The sequence below is a fragment of the Lynx canadensis genome, chromosome B4 (genome assembly GCF_007474595.2).
Source record: "Lynx canadensis isolate LIC74 chromosome B4, mLynCan4.pri.v2, whole genome shotgun sequence".
Taxonomy (NCBI): domain Eukaryota; kingdom Metazoa; phylum Chordata; class Mammalia; order Carnivora; family Felidae; genus Lynx; species Lynx canadensis.
In genome coordinates this window covers 82,676,276-82,696,476 of record NC_044309.1, presented here as the reverse complement: position 1 = coordinate 82,696,476, position 20,201 = coordinate 82,676,276, and the positions used below count along the sequence as shown (strand labels likewise).

General features: G+C 41.7%; 1 protein-coding gene and 1 non-coding gene across 4 annotated transcripts in view; both read right to left on the bottom strand.

Annotated features, from left to right (window-relative positions):
* Window positions 1-20,127, bottom strand: part of HSD17B6 (hydroxysteroid 17-beta dehydrogenase 6) — a 49,481-nt gene extending 29,354 nt beyond the window's left edge. The window contains exon 1 of one of the 3 annotated variants that reach the window (XM_030322952.1): window positions 20,060-20,127. The gene's annotated coding sequence lies outside the window, so the exon portion shown is untranslated. Of the gene's footprint in view, window positions 1-2,800; window positions 2,960-9,858; window positions 10,013-20,059 lie in introns of those variants that run through there. The other 2 variants (XM_030322951.1, XM_030322953.1) reach the window with 2 other exon arrangements.
* LOC115519532 lies at window positions 9,497-9,602 on the bottom strand. Its single transcript, XR_003970541.1, has one exon. It is a non-coding gene; the product is annotated as a U6 spliceosomal RNA (small nuclear RNA).
* Window positions 20,128-20,201: the final 74 nt, after the last annotated feature.

The window sequence follows — 20,201 nt, the reverse complement described above, 5'->3', positions numbered from 1 at the left end:
GGAATTGGTTTGTGCCTTGTCAGGGTTTGCCTTTGTCCGTGGTAGTTATCATTATCCATGGGGCTACAATGCCTAGATAGCTGGCACACAGCTGGGCAATGCCTCTTAGGTTATCTGTGTCCCTAAATTTTCACAAGTGAAACAAGACATCTCATTGGTCAGTTTCCTTGGACTGTCATTACCAAATTAGAAAAAACCTACCCGGAGGCATTCATGTCTTAGGACTCACTTTTTTTGGAGGGCCTTACTTTCCTGTTTAGGAGTAAATATAAATGAGAATATGATCAGAAACTTCTCCCTAACTCTTGAAGATATTGCAGAATTTTGCTAAAACAATAGCTGCCCAACAAGGATCCTTAGACTCTCTAGTCAAAGTTGTTCTTCATAATAGGATAGCCCTTGATATCTGTTAGCTGAACAAGGTGTCTCTGCTGTGGCCAACACCATGTGCTATACCTGGATTAACACTTCTGGGAAGGTTAAAACTCAGTTACATAAGATCACTGAATAAGCCACTTGGCTCAAAAAGGTGACTCCTTCCATTGGGTCTTTGTTTGATTTATTTGATTTTGATTGGTTTGGATCTTGGGGACCATGGCTTCAAAGTACACTTCAAACACTGGGAATTATAATAATCCTAATAATCTCCCTGGTGTGTTGTATTCCCTCAAAAGTTTTAAATGCGGGGCACCTGGGTGGCTCAGTCAGTTAAGCACCGACTTCTGCTCAGGTCATGATCTCACAGTTTGTGAGTTTGAGCCCCACGTTGGGCTCTGTGCTGACAGCTCAGAGCCTGGAGCCTGCTTCGAATTCTGTGTCTCCCTCTCTCTCCGCTCTTCCCCTGCTCATGCTCTGCCTTGCTCTCCTTCAAAAATAAACAAACATTAAAAAAAAAAAAGTTTTAAATGTATGTTCACAGCCACTGACCACCAACCAAATAATCTCCTTAAGACTAGAACATCAGAAAAAGAACAAAGAGGATAACTGACCCAAAAATTGTGAACCTGAAGTTGTAACTTGTGGATATCTCAGATTAGGCAAAAACATGTCATGACCTTTGAATAACAAAAGATCAACAAAAGCTGTTTTAAAAAGAAAACGGGGGCACCTGGGTGGCTCAGTTGGTTAGGTGTCCAGCTCTTGATTTCAGCTTAGGTCATGATCTCATGGTTCGTGAGTTTGAGCCCATAGGGCTACTCGAGGACAGCTTGGAACTTGCTTGGGAATCTCTCCTCTTTCTCTCTGCCCCTCCCCTACTCATGCATGTGCACACGGCTCTCTTTCTCTCTCAAAACAAAATAAACATTAACAAAAAAAAAAAAAAAAGAAAGAAGAAGAAAAAGAAAAGACAAAACCACAAGGACACCTGGGGTGGCTCAGGGGGGCAACCAACTCTTTTTTTTTTTTTTTAATGTTTATTTATTTTTGAGACAGAGAGAGACAGAGCATGAATGGGGGAGGGGCAGAGAGAGAGGGAGACACAGAATCGGAAGCAGGCTCCAGGCTCTGAGCCATCAGCCCAGAGCCTGATGCGGGGCTCAAACTCACGAACCGTGAGATCGTGACCTGAGCTGAAGTCAGACGCCCAACTGACTGAGCCACCCAGGCGCCCCGGGGGCAACCAACTCTTGATCTCAGCTCAGGTCTTGATCACAGGGTCATGAGTTCAAGCTCCACTTTGTTCCTGAGTTCAAGTACCATGCCCAGCATGGAGCGTAAAAGAAAGAGAGAGAGAGAGAGAGAGAGAAAGAGAGAAAGAGAGAAAGAGAGAAAGAGAGAAAGAAAGAAAGAAAGAAAGAAAGAAAGAAAGAAAGAAAGAAAGAAAACCACAGGCCCAAAATGGTGTCACGTAGGTCAAGTCCCCAAACCAGGGCTTAATACTTAATTTAATTGTAATTTCATCCTCCCCGAGAAATATAGGCTCAACCAGTGAGTCAGGAATTTTGCAATCAGCACCTATGAGCCTGCCACTTGGGCCTTTTCCATCCCCCAAAGGAAAATGGGGTAATTTGCATGGTAAGATCCCTTATTCTTCCCCCTAAGGGAAAGCAACCTTGCCTAGAACAATCCTTTTCTTTTACTAATAACTTTCTTGCTTCACTCTCCTTCCTATAAGAACCTCCCATTTTGTATAACTCCTCAGAGCTCCCCTCTACTTGCTAAATGGGATGATGCCTGATTCATGAATCATTTAATAAAGTCAATTAGATCTTCAAATTTACTGGGTTGAATTTTGTTTCTTAATAGCTATGAAAACTACAGAATGGTAGCTGAGAGTGGTGCTAATGCTTTAAATTTTTATCATATCTCAAAAAAAATTTTTTTTTATCATGTCTCACTTAAACTGAGAGTCTGATCAAGAGGGGGTAATTTTAAAAAGAAAACCACAGGCCCCAAATGGAGTCACTTATGTTAAGGCCCCATGTCTGTATACCAAGATTTAATACCTAAGCTAACTACAGTTTCAACCTCCCTGGGAATGTAACTTTAACCAGCCAAAATTGAATTTCCTGGTCAACATTAGGAGATAATCCCCCATAGACCCTTTCCCCTTAGGAGGGCAATCCTGCCTAAATAATACATTCCTTACTAATATTTTTTTTTTAATGCACTCTCACTGCCTTTAGAAATCTTTCTTTTTCCAAGGAAACAGCTCAGTACAGCTCCCCTCTACTTGCTAAATGGGATACTACCCAATTCATGAATCATTTAATAAAATCAATTAAATCCTCAAATTTACTCAGTTGAATTTTGTTTCTTAACAAATCAAGTTAGAAAACTTATTGTTTCTCAAACTTACCAGTGTATTTCTGCCTCTGGGGTATTGCTCTTGCTATTTCCTCTACTTGTTCATTGAAACAGACATTTATTAAATGTGTGCCATGCCCTGGGTAAGCACTGAGGATACACAGATGAGTAGAAGAGTGCCAGAGTGCCAATCCTTAAGAAGCTCACAGAACTAGTAGGGGATGTAGAAATAGAAACAAATTATTATTTTTTAAATAAACATGAGGTTGTCTTCAAGATGACATGCTTTTTTTTTAATGTTTATTCATTTTTGTGAGAGAGAGCGTGCACACACAACAAAAGAGAGAGCATGAGTGGGGGAGGGGCAGAGAGAGGGGAACAGAGAATCAGAAGCAGGCTCTGCTTTGACAGCAGCAAGCACAATGTAGGGCTCGAATTCACTAACCATGAGATCATGACCTGAGCCAAAGTCGAATGCTCAACCAACTGAGCCACCCAGGTACCCCAAAATAGAAACAAATTATTAAGAAAATGTGGAGAAGACAACAAGAGAAAGCACCTATTTTTGCCAAAGGATTAAGGGAAGACATATTGTTAGAGGTGAACAGAAGCTCAGCACACAAAGCAGAAGGACAAGAAGGATACCCCAGGCAGCAGGAACAGGATGTAAGAAGGCAAAGAGGTTTATAAGGCTAGAGGCCATGGAATAGCAAGAGACAATGCTGGAAAAAAATAGGTAGAGACCTGATCAGGAAAGCTGTTGGATGGCATGCTAAAAAATGTAGATTGTGTCCTACATTTTCTTATCCATACATTCAATAAACATTTATTGAGCACCCACTATGTGCCAGGCACTGCATTAAGTGCTCACTCCTCATTCACTGCTGGTGAAAACATAAAATGGTGCAGTTGCTTTGGAACCTTGAAAACATTATGCTCAGTGAAAGAAATCAGCTGCAAAAGACCACATATTGTACAATATGATTCAATTTACATGAAATTTCCAGAAGAGGCAAATCTATAGAGACAAAGAGTAGGTGAGTAGCTGCCTAGGGATGGGTTGAAGAAATTTGGAGGAAATGGAGGGTGAATGCTAGAGTAAGGGAATTCTTTTTAGGATGATAAAAATATTCTAAAATTGGGGCGCCTGGGTGGCGCAGTCGGTTAAGCGTCCGACTTCAGCCAGGTCACGATCTCGCGGTCTGTGAGTTCGAGCCCCGCGTCGGGCTCTGGGCTGATGGCTCAGAGCCTGGAGCCTGTTTCTGATACTGTGTCTCCCTCTCTCTCTGCCCCTCCCCTGTTCATGCTCTGTCTCTCTCTGTCCCAAAAATAAATACACGTTGAAAAAGAAAAAAAAAAAAAAAAATTAAAAAAAAAAATTCTAAAATTGATTTTGGTGATGATCACACAACCCTGTGAATATATTAAGAGCAACTGAATTGTATACTTTAAATGTATGAACTATATATGTGAATTATATCTCAATAAAGCTTTTAAATAAGTAAAACAGGGGAGCCTCAGTGGCTCAGCTGGTTAAGTGTCTGACTGTTGATTTTAGCTCAGGTCATGATCTCACGGTGGTGAGATGGGGCCCCATGTTGGGCTCCACGCTAAGCATGGAGCCAGCTTGGATTCTCTCTCTCCCTCTGCCCCTCCCCTGCTCGTGTGTGTGCACTCACTGTAAGTAAGTAAGTGAGTAAGTAAATAAATAAATAAAATAAACTATAGACATAATAAACATGTTAGAAGAGTGTATGCACTTTGGAAAAAATAGGAAGAGCAGAATAAAGGGCATCAAAAGTACTGGAGGAAGGATAGTTTGTAGCATTAAATACAGTGGTCAGAGTAGGCCTCATGGAGAAAGCAACATCTGAACGAAGACATGCAGATGAAAGAGTTGGCCATGCAGTGGGTTTGAGGAGGAAGGGAGGACTTAGAATATACAAGAGGCAGATGTCCTAGGACCTAGTGATTAGATGGGGGAGTCCTAGGATGACTTCCAGTTTCAAATCCCTGGAATGCAAGGACGGTTCAACATATACAGCAGATCCTAGACTCCACCAAAAAACTGTTGGAATAAACAAATTCAGTAAAATTGCAGGATAAAAAAAATCAACATATAAAAATCAGTTGCATTTCTATGCACTAATAATGAACTACCTGAAAAAGAAATAAAGAAAACAAACTCACTTTACAATATCATCAAAAAACAATAAAATACTTAGGAATAAATTTAAGCAAAGAGGTAAAAGATCTGTACAATGAAAACCATAAGACTTTGATGAAAGAAATAGAATACACAAATAAATGGACAGACATCCCATGTTCATGGATCAGAAGAATTAATATTGTTGGGGCACCTGGCACCTGTCTTAGTGACAGGGCTCAGTCAGAAGAGCATGTAACTCTTGGTCTGGGGGTCATGAGTCTGAGCTCCACATTGGGTGTGGAGATTGCTTAAAGCAATAAATTTTAAAAAAAAAGAATATTGTTGGAATGCCCATACTACCCAAAGCCATCTACAGATTAAAGGCAATCCCTATCAAAAACAAAAACAAAAAAATAAAAAATAAATAAACAAATGCAATCCCTATCAAAATTCTAATGGCATTTTCACAGAAGTAGAAAAAGAATCCTAAAATTCTTAGGGAAGCACAAGAGACCCCTAAATAGCCAATGTAATTCTGAGAAAGAAGAACAAAGTTGGAGGCATCACACGTCCTGGTTTCAAACTATCCTACAAAGCTATGGTAATCAAAGATGTATGTTACTGGCATAAAAACAGACATAATAGATCAATGGAACAGAATCAATGGCCCAGAAACAAAGCCACATACATACAGTCTATATATATATATATATATATATATATATATATATATATATATATAGGAGCCAAAAAGACAAGAAATAACAAGTGCTGGCAAGGATGGGGAACAACCCGAATGAGGCTGAGAGGAGTAAAGGCAAAGTCTTCTCTGGGAGAAGTCTCAAGGAGATGAGCAATACTGAGGGCTGGGTTCTGCTAAGTAAGTGTTTTCACTGAGCTACCTCCTTGGGCTGGAGATGACTGAGTCCAAACATGACTCTATAGGTGTTTCCCGAGCCTTTTCTTTACCAACGGTGCAGTCATTGACCCATTCTATCCTGGACACTTGGTCCTGAGACTATCTACATGAACTATATAGAGGTCAGAGGTCACTCTGGCCACTTCCCAGCCTGAGATTTCCTTCCTCCTCTCCCCATTTAGAGTGAGCTCTTCTCCAAGGGAAGTTATTTATATTTGTGAATGGAGCAATGTTAGTATGAGGAAAAAGGAGAAGCTAGGGGAAAGGGAAACAAAGGTGTAAGGAGGGTGTGGGGAAGTAGGCCATGTCCAGGGGCTCCAGGAAAGCAGAGATGGTTTAATCTCTGCCTAAGCACCCACTAGGGTGTCCCTCCTTTGTTCCTCCCTCCCAATTATCAGTCTCCAGATTCCATTCCCCAGCCCAGGTCTTAGTGACAGGGCCCCAAGGAGAAAGCAGGAGGGTTTGGAGCCCAAGAATTGACCTTTCTGGTTGCCTGGGGATCTGGGTAAATACAGGGTCCCTAACCACTGGCATGGATATTAGAAATGTAAATATCAACTACTGCCCCTGATTGGTTTCTCTGCAACCCAGAAACCCAAAAGCAACCAGCCATGATACTCTGTCATCTATCCCTCAGTAGAGCAACAATAAAAACCTGATACAGGTGTGAAAAGGAGGGAAGATTAGCAATCCTCAGTGTTAGGCTGTCTGCTAAACTGGGCTTCCCTAACCAGCCATTGTGCTTGTTGTGTGCCAAAGACTCTCACATATAAATCTGGAGATGTTTCAGACTTCCGTGATTTTCCTCTTTAGCAACAGTGCAGAATGTATTTCATTTGTCAGAACACTAGTTGATATCAATGAGACTACCTGGCTAATTCCCTGCCTACTTTTCCTTTTCTTCCTTTCCAAGAATCTCTCTGCATGAGCTCCTCTGCCCCCAACCCTAATTTTGTGGACACCATAAAATCATGAGCATGGATTCTGAGGCCAGATTACCTCGGTTCAAATCCAGACTTTATTATTTACTTGTTGTGTGGCTTGGGGCAAGTGGATTAACCTCTCTGTACCTGGCTGCACATCTTCAAAATGGGAACAGGACAGCTCAGTGATTTGTTGAAAGAGTTAAATGAGTTAACACAAAAAAACACTGTATTATTGTTAGATATTATTAGTATTATTTTGGTTGCTGCTGCTTTATCAGTGCCATTCTAGGCCTTTCTCTATAAGCCCTACCTCTTCCTCCAGAATTCAAAAGAAGATTTCACCATGAGAACTCAAACTGTCTGGTGCATTCAGCCACCACTTTTTCATAGTATGTGAAACTCCATGTATTGCAACGTCCTTAATCATTTCTATCAGCTCTTTATCACCATACTGGACCATGCTAGTTCACCCTGACTTTCTTCAATCTCAAGCAGAGGATCTATCTCTCTGCAATATAGTGCACGGCAAAATAAGAGGCAGCCTTTATTCCCTCCTTTCAAATCTTCAGACCTGGGTTTGTCTATAAACTCCAATCAGTCTAGTCATTGATCCTAAGAGCAAGTCTATAATCAGTACATGGATTCATGGACTGATCCACCACAACATTCTTTCTTCCCCTATTGGGCATACAGACTAGATGTCAGTCAAGCCAATAACTGTTTATCATTATAGATGCCACTATGCACCCACCATAATGTTTTAACTGAAAAAAAGTTGACAATGTCAAGTGTTGGCAAGAATATAGACAAGCAAGCATTCCCAGTGAAAGAGTAAATTGATTCAATCAATTTGAAAAAAAATGGTTTGCCCTTATCTACCCAAGAAAAAGATCCACCTTCTTATACTAAAAGATTCCCCTTTTAGGTACATAATAACGATGGCAACAAAATATGTGCATATGTGCATCATAAGATGTGTTCATAGCAGCATTATGCGTAATAGCCAAAAGCTGAAAACAACCCAAATATGCACCAACAATAGAATGGATAAATAAGTTGAAATATGTTCACACAACAGAATGCTATACAGTGACAAAAATGAACAAACTACAGTTATACACAATTAGATGAATGAATCTCACAAATATAATATTGTGACACAAAAGAACTTCGTGTAGATTCCACCTACCCAAAGTTATAAATAGGCAAAAGTAATCTATGTTGCTACCAATCAGATTCATGGTTACCCTTGGGGAAGAGAGTGGGGTCAGAGATTGAGGGAGGTATTAGGGGGTTGTCTGCAGTGCTGGTTAATGTTCTATTGCTTGACCTGTATAGCTGTAACTTAAGTATTAATTTTGTGAAAATTCACTGAACCATCCACTTTTGATCTGCATGTTGACTCAAATTAGAAAAATAAAAATACTTCTAAAAAAAAAGAACAAAGAAAAAGAAAAATACTTCTTTAATCAAAAGAAAAGAAAAGAAAAAAAAAAGATGGGCGCCTGGGTGGCTCAGTCTGTTGAACACCTGACTTCATCTCAGGTCATAATCTCACAGTTCGTGAGTTCAAGCTCCACATAGGTCTCTCTGCTGTCAGGGAGGAGCCTGCTTGGGATTCTCTGTCTCCCTCTCTCTGCTTGTGCTTTCTCTCTCTCTGTCAAAAATAAATAAACATTAAAAAAAGAAAGAAAGAGGGGCGCCTGGGTGGCGCAGTCGGTTAAGCGTCCGACTTCAGCCAGGTCACGATCTCGTGGTCCGTGAGTTCGAGCCCCGAGTCGGGCTCTGGGCTGATGGCTCGAGCCTGGAGCCTGTTTCCGATTCTGTGTCTCCCTCTCTCTCTGCCCCTCCCCCGTTCATGCTCTGTCTCTCTCTGTCCCAAAAAAAATAAACAAACGTTGAAAAAAAAAAAAAAAGAAAGAAAGAAAGAAAAAAGTCTGAGACAAATCACTTCTGCATTTGCTTGCAAAATTCTTAACAAGAGCAACGTGCATCTGTACAGTGTGCAAGACCCCACATAATAAATCCTGTCATGCATTTAGTACTAGGAGAGACTTTGTCTTTTCTAAGTAAATAGTATGCTACTGATTATTTTTAATTTTTTTTTTCAACATTTATTTATTTTTGGGACAGAGAGAGACAGAGCATGAACGGGGGAGGGGCAGAGAGAGAGGGAGACACAGAATCGGAAACAGGCTCCAGGCTCTGAGCCATCAGCCCAGAGCCTGACGCGGGGCTCGAACTCACGGACCGCGAGATCGTGACCTGGCTGAAGTCGGACGCTTAACCGACTGCGCCACCCAGGCGCCCCTCTACTGATTATTTTTAAATTACCTAGTTCTTGATATTATCTTAGAAGTTCAAAGCCAAGTTTAATGTTCATAGTTAATTCTCTTAGTCTTTTTTAAATTCATTTTTAATTAATTTTTTAGAGACAGACAAAGAGTGCAAGCAGGGGCGGGGAAGCAGGAGGGGGAAGGTTAGGGAGGGAGGGAGGGAGGGAGGGAGGGAGAGAGAGAGAGAGAGAGAGAGAGAATTCCAAACAGGCTCCACACCCAGCACGGAGCCCAACAGGGGGCTCAATCCCACCACCTTGGGATCATGACCTGAGCCAAAATCAAGAGTCAGATGCTCAACCGACTGAGCTGATCAGAAGCCCCTCTCTTAGCCTCTGTAGACAGCATTTTTTCTTCTCTCTTCTATCACTTTGATTTTCTATTTCTTTTTGTACTCCTATTTGCATTTTTTTTTTTTTTAAATACGGAACCCCTCACAAATTTGCGTTTCATCCTTGTGCAGGGGCCATGCTAATCCTCTCCGTATCATTCCAATTTTAGTATACATGCTGCCAAGCGAGCACTCAATTTCCATTTTAATATCCTTAGTGTATATGTGTCTTTTACTTTAGGTTACCTCTAACTCTTTTTGAAGATGTTCCATATGTCCAAGAATAAATTTTAACATTCTCCAATCTCAGCCTCATTCCAAAAAGTGACTTAAGTTCTGCCAAATGGGAAAAAATTAGCAAATACTCCAGCAAAAGGCATTTTTTTTTAATATCACACTTCATTTCATATCATTATATAAGATCCCACAAAGAGAAGGAAAAATGTTACCTGAGGAATTCTTGTTTGGGACTATATGTCAGATTTCAAACACTTCTTGTTTAACAGCCTTTGGAATTTTCCTTCTTCTCTGTTCTCCACAGAACAAGTGGGAAGTAATAATGTAACTATTAAACCCTGTTTACTGGCCAAGTGAGGGAGGGAGGGAGGGAGAGAGAGAGTGAGAAAGAGAGAGACAGAGGGAGAAAGAGAAAAAGAAAGAAAGAAAGAAAGAAAGAAAGAAAGAAAGAAAGAAAGAAAGAAAGAAAGAAAGGGAAAATTTCACCACTCCCCACTGCTAAGAGCTTGCTTGCAATGGGAAATGGGGTTGTTGGGGGTGGGGTTAGGGCAGGACCCAAACTAGACTACCAAACTTTAGCAACACAATTCTCACGATTTAATTAGAGAAGGCCCCTTTGCTTACCCACAGTTTCACAAACTTACCCCACAGCTACCACGTTAACTATGAAAGAGTTGATTTTCACCAGTGTCAAGAAACCCAGTTTAGGAGCATACCCAGAGGTTCCTATTTGCAAGTATAAAACCATCCTCAACTTTTAAACAATATTTTTCCAAACAACAAAGAAATGAAGATTTAAAAGCAGAAACAAAAAGATGAAATTTTCTTCAGGAATCAAAGCTGAAAGATCTTTTAAGAAAATGAAAAATTGTGGGGCACTTGGGTGGCTCAGGCAGTTAAGCATCCTACTTCTTGATTTGGGTTCGGGTCATGATGTCATGGTTTGTAAAATCTAGCCCCAGGTCAGAATTCTCTTTCTTCCTCTCTCTGTGCTCCTCCCCAGCTCTCATTTTCTCCCTCTCTCAAAAATAAATAAATAAACTTTTTTTTTTTTTTTAATAAAAGGAGGGGTGCCTGGGTGGCTCAGTCAGTTAGGCGTCCAACTACGACTCAAGTCATGTCCTGCAGTTCATGAGTTCAAGCCCCATATGGGGCTCTGTGCTGACAGCTCAGAATCTGAAGCCCGCTTTGGATTCTATGTCTCCCTCTCTCTCTGCCCCTCCCTCCTTGCACTCTGTCTCTCTCTCTCTCTCTCTCTCTCAAAAATAAATAAACATCAAAAAAAAAATTAAAATAAATAAATAAAAGGATGTAGCAGGATTCTCGCACAGAGTTGTGACACCGAGGCTTTTCTTTCCAGGAAGCAACTTTATTCCTGCCGGCACCACTCAGTCGGGTTCATACCTGAAGAACTGGGCCCCAAAAGTCCTGTGGCATAGTTTTTTTACACATTTTCTGTTTCTTTGTCTCCCATATATGGTAACACACACAAACATGTAGTCTGATTAAGTAGTCTCAGTTTACAAGGTCATGAGGGATGTTGTCACATAGGTGCATAGCCCATGTTACCTTCAAGGTTTTTTTTGGGGGGGTTCCCCCTCTTTTCTCTTTTGTTTTCTCTCCTTAGGGAGGGAACCCTACCACAAGGAAAGAAAAAATTGGGACACCTGGCTGGCTCTGATGGTAGAGTGCATGACTCTTAATCTTGGGGTTGTGAGTTCCAGCCCCACATTGGGTATAGGGATTACTTAAAATTTTTTAAAAATCTTTAAAAGAAAATTTTCAAAAAATCATTACCAAGACCTCTCCCCACACAGACCCCCTCCCCAACCCAACACACACACATCACTGACTCGGGAGTCTAGTACTGGAGACCTGAAAGGACTTCATGAATCCCACTGGGCAGTGGCCCCTTCCACTCCCCCATGCTGCCCATCCTCCACTTTCTGCCCTGCTTTCAAAACATCTCCCTCTTGTGGTAAGAGCCCAGGGCCACTCTACTCCCTTGGGCCAAGCTGGCAGTTCTCACCAGTGTCATCCTTGCTCAGCTGGAGAATCAGATCTGTTATAACCAAAATGAAAAGCAGAAAGAAAAGAGTTGCCCTGGCCAGCCAGAGAGTTTCCTGATCCCTTCAGCCCCCACCCTCTGATCTAAGTTGGAATACTAAGATGTAAAAGTCTGCTGGAGGGGCGCCTGGGTGGCTCAGTCGGTTAAGCGTCCGAATTCGGCTCAGGTCGTGATCTCGCAGTCCGTGAGTTCGAGCCCCGCGTCGGGCTCTGTGCTGACAGATCAGAGCCTGGAGCCTGTTTCAGATTCTGTGTCTCCTTCTCTCTGACCCTCCCCCATTCATGCTCTGTCTCCCTCTGTCTCAAAAATAAATAAAGGTTAAAAAAATTTAAAAAAAAAAGTCTGCTGGAGTAAGGAAGAGGGGAACCTGACTAATTTAGGCAGAGCCCACTCAGATTGCCCATCTGAGATCAGCTGCTTGAAACCTGGGGTCTCAGCCTTCATACAGTCACACACCCTGCCAAAGAGCTGCAACTGCTTAGTCTTGGGGCCTGCAGCCAGGGTGTGTGTCTGTGTGTGTAAATAACCCCCCCCCTTTTTTTTTTTAATGATTTCTTTTTTCCTTTTTTTTAGAGACAGAGTATGTGTGCAAGTGAGGGCGGCAGAGAGGGAGGGGAAGAGAGAGAGAGAGAGAGAGAGAGAGAGAGAGAGAGAGAGAGAGAGAATCCCAAGCAAGCTCCACGCTCGGCACAGAGCCAGATGCAGGCCTCGACCCCATGACCCTGGGATCATGACCTGATCTGAAATCAAGAATGGGACGCTCAACTGACTGAACCACCCAGATGCCCCTGTTAATAACAGCTTTATTGAGATAAAATTCACATACCATACAATTCACCCTTTCAAAGTGTATGGCTCAGTGAGTTTTGGTATATTCACAGGGTATCTAGCTTCAGAACACTCTTCACCCTAAAAAGAAGCCCTGTACTGTTTAGTAGTCACTCACCATTCTTCCCCTCCCTAGCCCCAGGCAACCATTAATCTAATCTCCAGATCTATAGATTTGCCTATTCTGGATATTTCACATAAATGGAATCACACACTATGTGGCCTTTTGTAACTGGCTCCTTTCATTGAACATGTTTTCAAGGTTCATCCATATTGTAACATATATCAGTATGCAATACTGTGATTTATAAGAAATATTTTTCACATATGTTTGGTCTTCATCATGTTTCTGGCACACAGCTCCCAAAGCCCTTGAGATTTCCTAAGGGATAAAGAGCAATGGGTACATCTTTCCTTATAATGTTTGACCTTTTGTCCTCAGTCTCTGAAATCACTTCAGAGCCCTGAAAGTAAAAGGGGTGACTTATTATTCCTAACAAGCCCCTTTCCACCACAACTGGGTTTATGTTAATGAGATGACTTGGAAAGCACTTCCTTGGTTGCCTCGGAAATCAACCAGGAATAGAAGGTTGGAATTTTTAGGGGCGCCTGGGTGGCTGTACTGACAGCTCAGAACCTAGAGCTTGCTTTGGATTCTGTGTCTCCCTCTCTCTCTGCCCCTCCCTCAATTTCTCTTTCTCTCTCTCTCTCTCTCTCTCTCAAAATAACTAAACATTAAAAAAAAAAAAAAAAAAAGGTTGGGATTTTTAGTCCCACCTTCAGACCTCCAGGGAGGAGCAAGGGGTTAGAGATAGAGTATAATCACCAACAGCCAATGATTTAATCAACTATGCCTACATAATGAAGCCACCATAAAACCCAAAGGGGCAGGGTTCAGAGAGCTTCCAGGTTGGTGAACACGTGTAAACTAGATTCAGGAAGATCTGGAGATGGCATGGAAGTTCCATGCCCCTTCCCACATACCTTGCCCTGTGTATCTCTTCTTCTGGTTGTTGATTCATATCCTTTGCAATAAATTGGTAATCTAGTGAGTAAATGGGTTTCCTGGGGTCTGTGAGCAGCTATAGAAAATTAATCAAACCCAAGGAGGGGTTTGAGGGACCCTCTGATTTATAGCCAGTTGGGCAGAAGCACAGGTGATTACCTGGGCTTACGGTTGGCATCTGAAGTGGGGCAGTCTTATGGGATTGAACCCTTAACCCATGGAATCTGATGCTACCTCCAGGTCAATAGCGTCAGAATCGAGCTGAATTGTAGGACATCCAGCTGGTGTCTGAAGAATTGGTTTGGATATGTGGGAACACCCCCCACCCCCATTGGAATTGGTATTAGCACCCTGTCATAACTCTTCCCTCTTGGTTCTTAAGAAATCATGCTCTCCCAGCTCTCCTACTCATTCACATTGTCTTTTACTGGCTTCTCTTCCTCTACCCACTTTTTTTTTTTTTAAGATTTTATTTTTAAATAATCTGTACACCCAACGTGGGGCTTAAATTCACAACCCCGGGGGGCGCCTGGGTGGCGCAGTCGGTTAAGCGTCCGACTTCAGCCAGGTCACGATCTCGCGGTCCGTGAGTTCGAGCCCCGCGTCGGGCTCTGGGCTGATGGCTCAGAGCCTGGAGCCTGTTTCCGATTCTGTGTCTCCCTCTCTCTCTGCCCCTCCCCCGTTCATGCTCTGCCTCTCTCTGTCCCAAAAATAAATAAACGTTGAAAAAAAAAAATTTAAAAAAAAAAAAAAAAAATTCACAACCCCGGGATCAAGAGCCACATGCTCTACTGACTGAACCAGCCAAGCACCCCCTCCTCTACCCAGTTTTTAAAGTCAATGTCTTTAAGAGTTCTATCCTGGCCTTTCTTCTCTTCTCACTATACACATCCTCAGTCATCACCAGCTTCAACCCTGATCTGAGTGCTAATGACTTGCAAATCTCTGCCTTCAGTCCAGATCACTCCTGAGATCTAGCTCCTCATATCCAAGTGCCTGCTGAACATCTTCCACCTGGGTTTACCCATTCATTTCATAAACAGAATCCCTACTATGTGCTAGGTCCTACCAAATTACCGGAGATAGTAGAGGTGAGTAAAATAGACTTGATATTTGAAGTTTTAGGGCTTACAGTCTTAGTAGGAAAAATAGACATTAAATATCTATTGCCACAAATAAATATATAATTACATACTAGTGGGGACTATGAAAGAAAAGTATAAGGTGCTTAGGGGGTATCACAGCGGTAACTCAAATTCAACTTTTCAAAACTGAAATAATGACGCCTCACCGCAATCTGATCCTCCTCGTTTTCATGTTATTTCCTATCCTAAATGTATTCAACAAGCACTCAAAGAATGTAGTAAGTGCCCACTAGGCGCCAGACAATCCCCTTCTCTCCAGTTGCCCAAGCCTGAAACCTAAGAAATCAACCTAGACCACTTCCTCATTCCCCACATCCGTTCAATATTAATTCTACCTCCCTAAATCGGTTATGTCCACCCAAATTCCTCCATCTCCACTTTACTGCCTTAGTTCAGGCCATAGGTATTCATCACCTAGATTCTAGCAACAGTTTCTGGGGATTGTTCTGCCTGCGGTTGCTCTCTTCCCTCTGATCTGCCCTCCACAAAAACACAACTTTGATTATGCTTCTCCCTGGCTTAAAAGCCTTCCATGGCTCCCCACTGTCTTCTGACCAATCCAAATTCCTATGGGGGAACAAGGCTTGATGTGTTTTCATTTGAATATGCTATTCTTTATTTTCAGCAGTCTGCAAGGAGAAAGCTAGACCCAAAGAATATGTAGTTTTATGACTAATAAGAAAACCCATATAATACATATATGGGCAGGTTACTTATCAAAAAACTGATGGGTTCACTTACAGTTTAGGTGGAAAAAGTTTAATTTTATCTATGATATCAAATATATAGATTAAAAAACAATTGCAATGTCCCATAACATGTTTTATCAGCTTTGCGGCCATCATTTGCTTTGTGGTTCAAAGAATCACCTCTATAAGATTAAACTAAAACTTTGCCATTAAACAAATATAGTGGTGCTCTTTATTACTTTTCAGTAGTTTATGATAACAAGAGATTGAACCTATCATAATTCAACTTAAATATGACCTTGGCCCCAACTAGATAGTCTCTCTTTACTATGCTCTTGCATCATCAGAACATTTTCTCTAATATTCTCTTTCTTACCTTATTAAAGAGGAAGATAACTAGCACAGGAGTGCTTCAAATTTTCAACTTACTTATTTCAACAAGATTATTTACTCCCAAGACTTCTCATCAAATACTGATATGATCAATATTTTATTTTAATTTTAAACAAAGCTGAACGAAAATGGAAGATAAATAATTTTTATTTCCACACTCCCTCACTTGGCATGCAATGCTTTGGCCATGGCTTGCCTCTCAGCCCCATCTCTCACCAGGCCTTCCCTTCAAGTCTGAGCTCTGTCCATATGGAACTACCGGCAGTTTCCTAAAAGTGCCATTCCATTTACAATTTTGTGCCTGTGCTCCCTGTACCAATCTTACCCAAGTCTTTTTTTTTTTTTTAATTTTTTTTTTTTTCAACGTTTATTTATTTTTGGGACAGAGAGAGACAGAGCATGAACGGGGGAGGGGCAGAGAGAGAGGGAGACACAGAATCGGAAACAGGCTCCAGGCTCTGAGCCATCAGCCCAGAGCCTGACGCGGGGCTCGAACTCACGGACCGCGAGATCGTGACCTGGCTGAAGTCGGACGCTTAACCGACTGCGCCACCCAGGCGCCCCCAATCTTACCCAAGTCTTAAGGAAAATGCTGATGCCAATAGACAGCTGGTTTACAAATGCATCTATAACACTTGATTACACTTTTTGATTTGTGTCTCTGGCCCCTACTAGGCTGTAACTTTCTCAGAAACAGAAACCATGCCATTAATTTTCCCCCCAGAACTAGCTAAGTGCCCAGTACAAATGTTCATTAACTGTGCATCTATCTACCAAATAAATCATCTTTTTTTTTACATGCTAAAAACACCTAGAATAACAATAGGAGTTGAACTGGAAGGAAAATCCAGGAGGTAAGTGTCAAAGTCTGCAAATAACTTGGGGAGACCTGGGACTGATGGGTTACCCAAAGAGGATGACAGTAGATGTAAGTAGTAAAAGTAAACAGGATGGTACCTAGTGTTAAGACTTGAAGGACAAAGGGGTTTTGTACCTCTGTGGATGAAAACACAAGGGGAAACCAACTGAATGGCAATACTGCCTCCCAGTGGCAACTAGGATAAAAACCTCCATACCAGAGCACTTGCACCGAATCGCTTTCTCACACTGAGTGGTTCTGGCCTATGAAGTGTGCCAGGGACCTCTCACTTTATCTCATTTCATTCTCACGGCAACCCCTTGTAGAGACACAGCATGTAGCTTAGGGGTTAAAAGCACAGACTGTGGGTCCAGGCTATCTGGCTTTCCCACTTACGAGCTAGTGTGAACTTGGACGAAGTATTTAAATTCTCTGCGTATTTCTCAATCTATAAAATAGGGATAATATTAGTATCTACCATATAGGGTTCTTAACGAGGGATAACATTTTTTAAATTTTTTTAACGTTTATTTTTGAGAGAGAGAGAGCACAAGCAGGGGGCGGCGGGCAGAGAGAGAAAGGGAGACACAATCCAAAGCAGGTTCCAGGTTTTAAGCTGTCAGCACAGAGCCTGACATGGGGCTCAAACCCACAAACTGTGAGATCATGACCTAAGCCGAAGTTGGATGCTTAACCAACCGAGCCATCCAGGCGCCCCACAAAGGATAAAAGTTTTTTAACAATTCTATACATTACTCAGTGTTTACCACGATAAGTGTAGTTACCATCTGTCACCAACAGTGTTATTACAATCTTATGGACTATATCCCCTATGCTGTGACTATTTCTGTGACTATTTATTTTATAACTGAGAGTTAATACTTCTTAATCCCCTTTATCTATTCCACCCATCCCCTACCCACCTCCTCTCTAGCAACCACCAGTTTGTTCTCTGTGTCTAAGAGTCTGTTTCTTTGTTTGTCTTTTTGTTTCTTAGATTCCACATGAGTGAAATTATAAGGTATTTGTCTTTCTGTCTCACTTATTTCACTTAGCATTATATTCTCTAGGTCCATTCGTGTTGTTGCAAATGGCAAGATCTCATTCTCTTTTATGGCTGATTACTATTCCATTGCATGTGTCTATAAATATATCACATCTTTACCCATTCATCTATCGGTGGATACTTGGGTTGCCTCCATAACTTTGCTACTGTAAATAATGCTGCAATAAATATAGTGGTGCATATATCTTTTCTAATTAGTGCTTTCATTTTCTTTGGGTAGATACCAAGTAGTGGAATTAACGGATCATGGTATTTCTATTTTTAATTTTTTGAGGAAGTTCCATACTGTTTTCCATAGTAGCTGCATCAATTTACATTTCCACCAGCAATTCACAAGGGTTCTTTTTTCTCTACATCCTTGCCAACACCTATTTTTTCTTGTCTTCTTTATTTTAGCCATTCTTTTTTTTTAATACTTTTTTTTAATATTTATCCATTTTTGAGAGAGAGAGAGAGAGAGAGAGAGAGAGCAGGGGAGGGGCAGAGAGAGAGGGAGACAGAATCCCAAGCAGGCTCCGTGCCATCAGCACAGAGCCCAATGCGGGGCCCGGACCTATGACCCATGAGATCATGACCTGAGCCGAAACCAAGAGTCAGATGCCCAACCAACTGAGCCACCCAGGTGCCCCTATTTTAGCCATTCTGACAGGTGTAAAGTAGAGGGGAAATTCTCAAAAGGGTACTTCACAGCACGGCAAATGTTATATAAATATTAGTTAAATAAATTGAGCATACAGTAGGAACTCAATAAATATAACTTCCTTTGCTTTTTTTCCCCTTATATCTTGGCTCCTTCAGGTGTTGCATGCCTTAGTGGTCCTGAAATTCAAATAGGGGACCCTCAAATATCCCAAAGAAGTCAATTCCTAAAAGTTAAGTGTTTAAGTGTTGGACTCCATTTCGGCTCAGGTCATGATCTTACAGTGGTGAGATCGAGCCCCATATCAGGCTCCATGCTGAGCATTGAGCCTGCTTGAGATTCTCTCTCTTCCTCTGCCCCTCTCCCCACCTGCACTGTCTCTCAAAATAAATACACACTAAAAAAAAAAAAAAAAAAAAAAAAGTCCAGAGACAAGTGGTTCTGGAAAAGAGCACTTTTCACTCTGGAAAAGAGTGAAGACTTTCCCAATAACAAAAGTCACCCAAAACAAAATGCATAGGGATTGTAAAAATCAACTAAGATTTGTGCAGGAAACCAGATTTTAAGGAATATTCAAATAAGTATAGTCTGCCCAGAGCCTGCTTTTGACCACTTTGTCCACAGGAGCTGAGAGACCAGTGATCATTTTCAAGATTAGGCTAATAATAACTTACTAGAGATTCTATTTTCTCCTTTCTCTTCTATCGGTATTGGAAACATAAAATTCATGAAAATAATGGCTTTCAAATGACATATTTTTGTGATTATAGACTGCCCACCCCAGTCCACATTTGCAATGAGGTGTATCTTTACTAGGTACAACTGATTGGCAGATTTGCACATTAGCAGCAAACAGGCTCCTTTCCTACTCGGAAAGCTCTCCATGATATTGCAAGATCCCTGGGGTGTTCTATTTGAGAGACTGAATATACAAAGAGTAGCCAGATAATATATAAAAACAACAGAATTCTGAGGGTACCCGGCTGGCTCAGTCAGTAGAGCATGCAACTCAGGGTCATGAGTTCTAGCCCAATTTTGGGCACAGAGTTTACTTAAAAACCAAAAAACAGAACTCTGACCCACAACCTGAATAAGCCTACCCAGGAAACCAATCCCCTTATCTATAATAAACAGCTCAGGAAGCCAGCCTGCTATAAGTCAGACTTACAGAAGTCAGACTGCTAACTCTAGTGATAGTTTAGGAAGCCAAACCAAAAGCCCTGTAGCAACTGGCCCAAAATGGCCAGGACTTGATTAATAAATGACAGCCTCCCTAGATTTTGTGGCCACTTCCAATTTAGGACCAACCAGAGGAAGCCAAATATGAGCCCCGAATCAATCACATAGAATGCCCCTGCTCCTAGTTAGTCCAACTACAGCTTTTCCATGCAAACAAGCCTGAAACCTTCTCCCCTCCCCCTCCACTATAAAGTTTTTCCACTCTTCTGCCTGCCTTTGACTCTGCCAAAACTCAAGTGTCTGCAGCTGACCTCCTTGCTATATAGCAAGCTCCGAATAGTCTTTGATTTTCTCATTAGGTTGGTCTTCGTTTATTTCCACATATCGTACCTAATAATTCTATGAAGAATTAATTTTCAAACCCTCTTAAAAAAGATATTGGCTTACATTGTTCAAATGCGTTATTTCTAAGACATTCATACAGTTAGCGGAGAACATCATTTTCTCCTTTATCTTAAGAACCTAGGCTCAAGCGCTCACCTTTCTGCACAGCTTCCGGGAAAGGAGGCAGCTTCCTTCTACCCACAGGGGCGGTGGACCTAGTGTCGGTGCTGATAGGCAGAGACTGCGCCACGCCCAGGCCAACCCCAAGAGAGAGAACTACAATTCCCAGCAGCCGGCG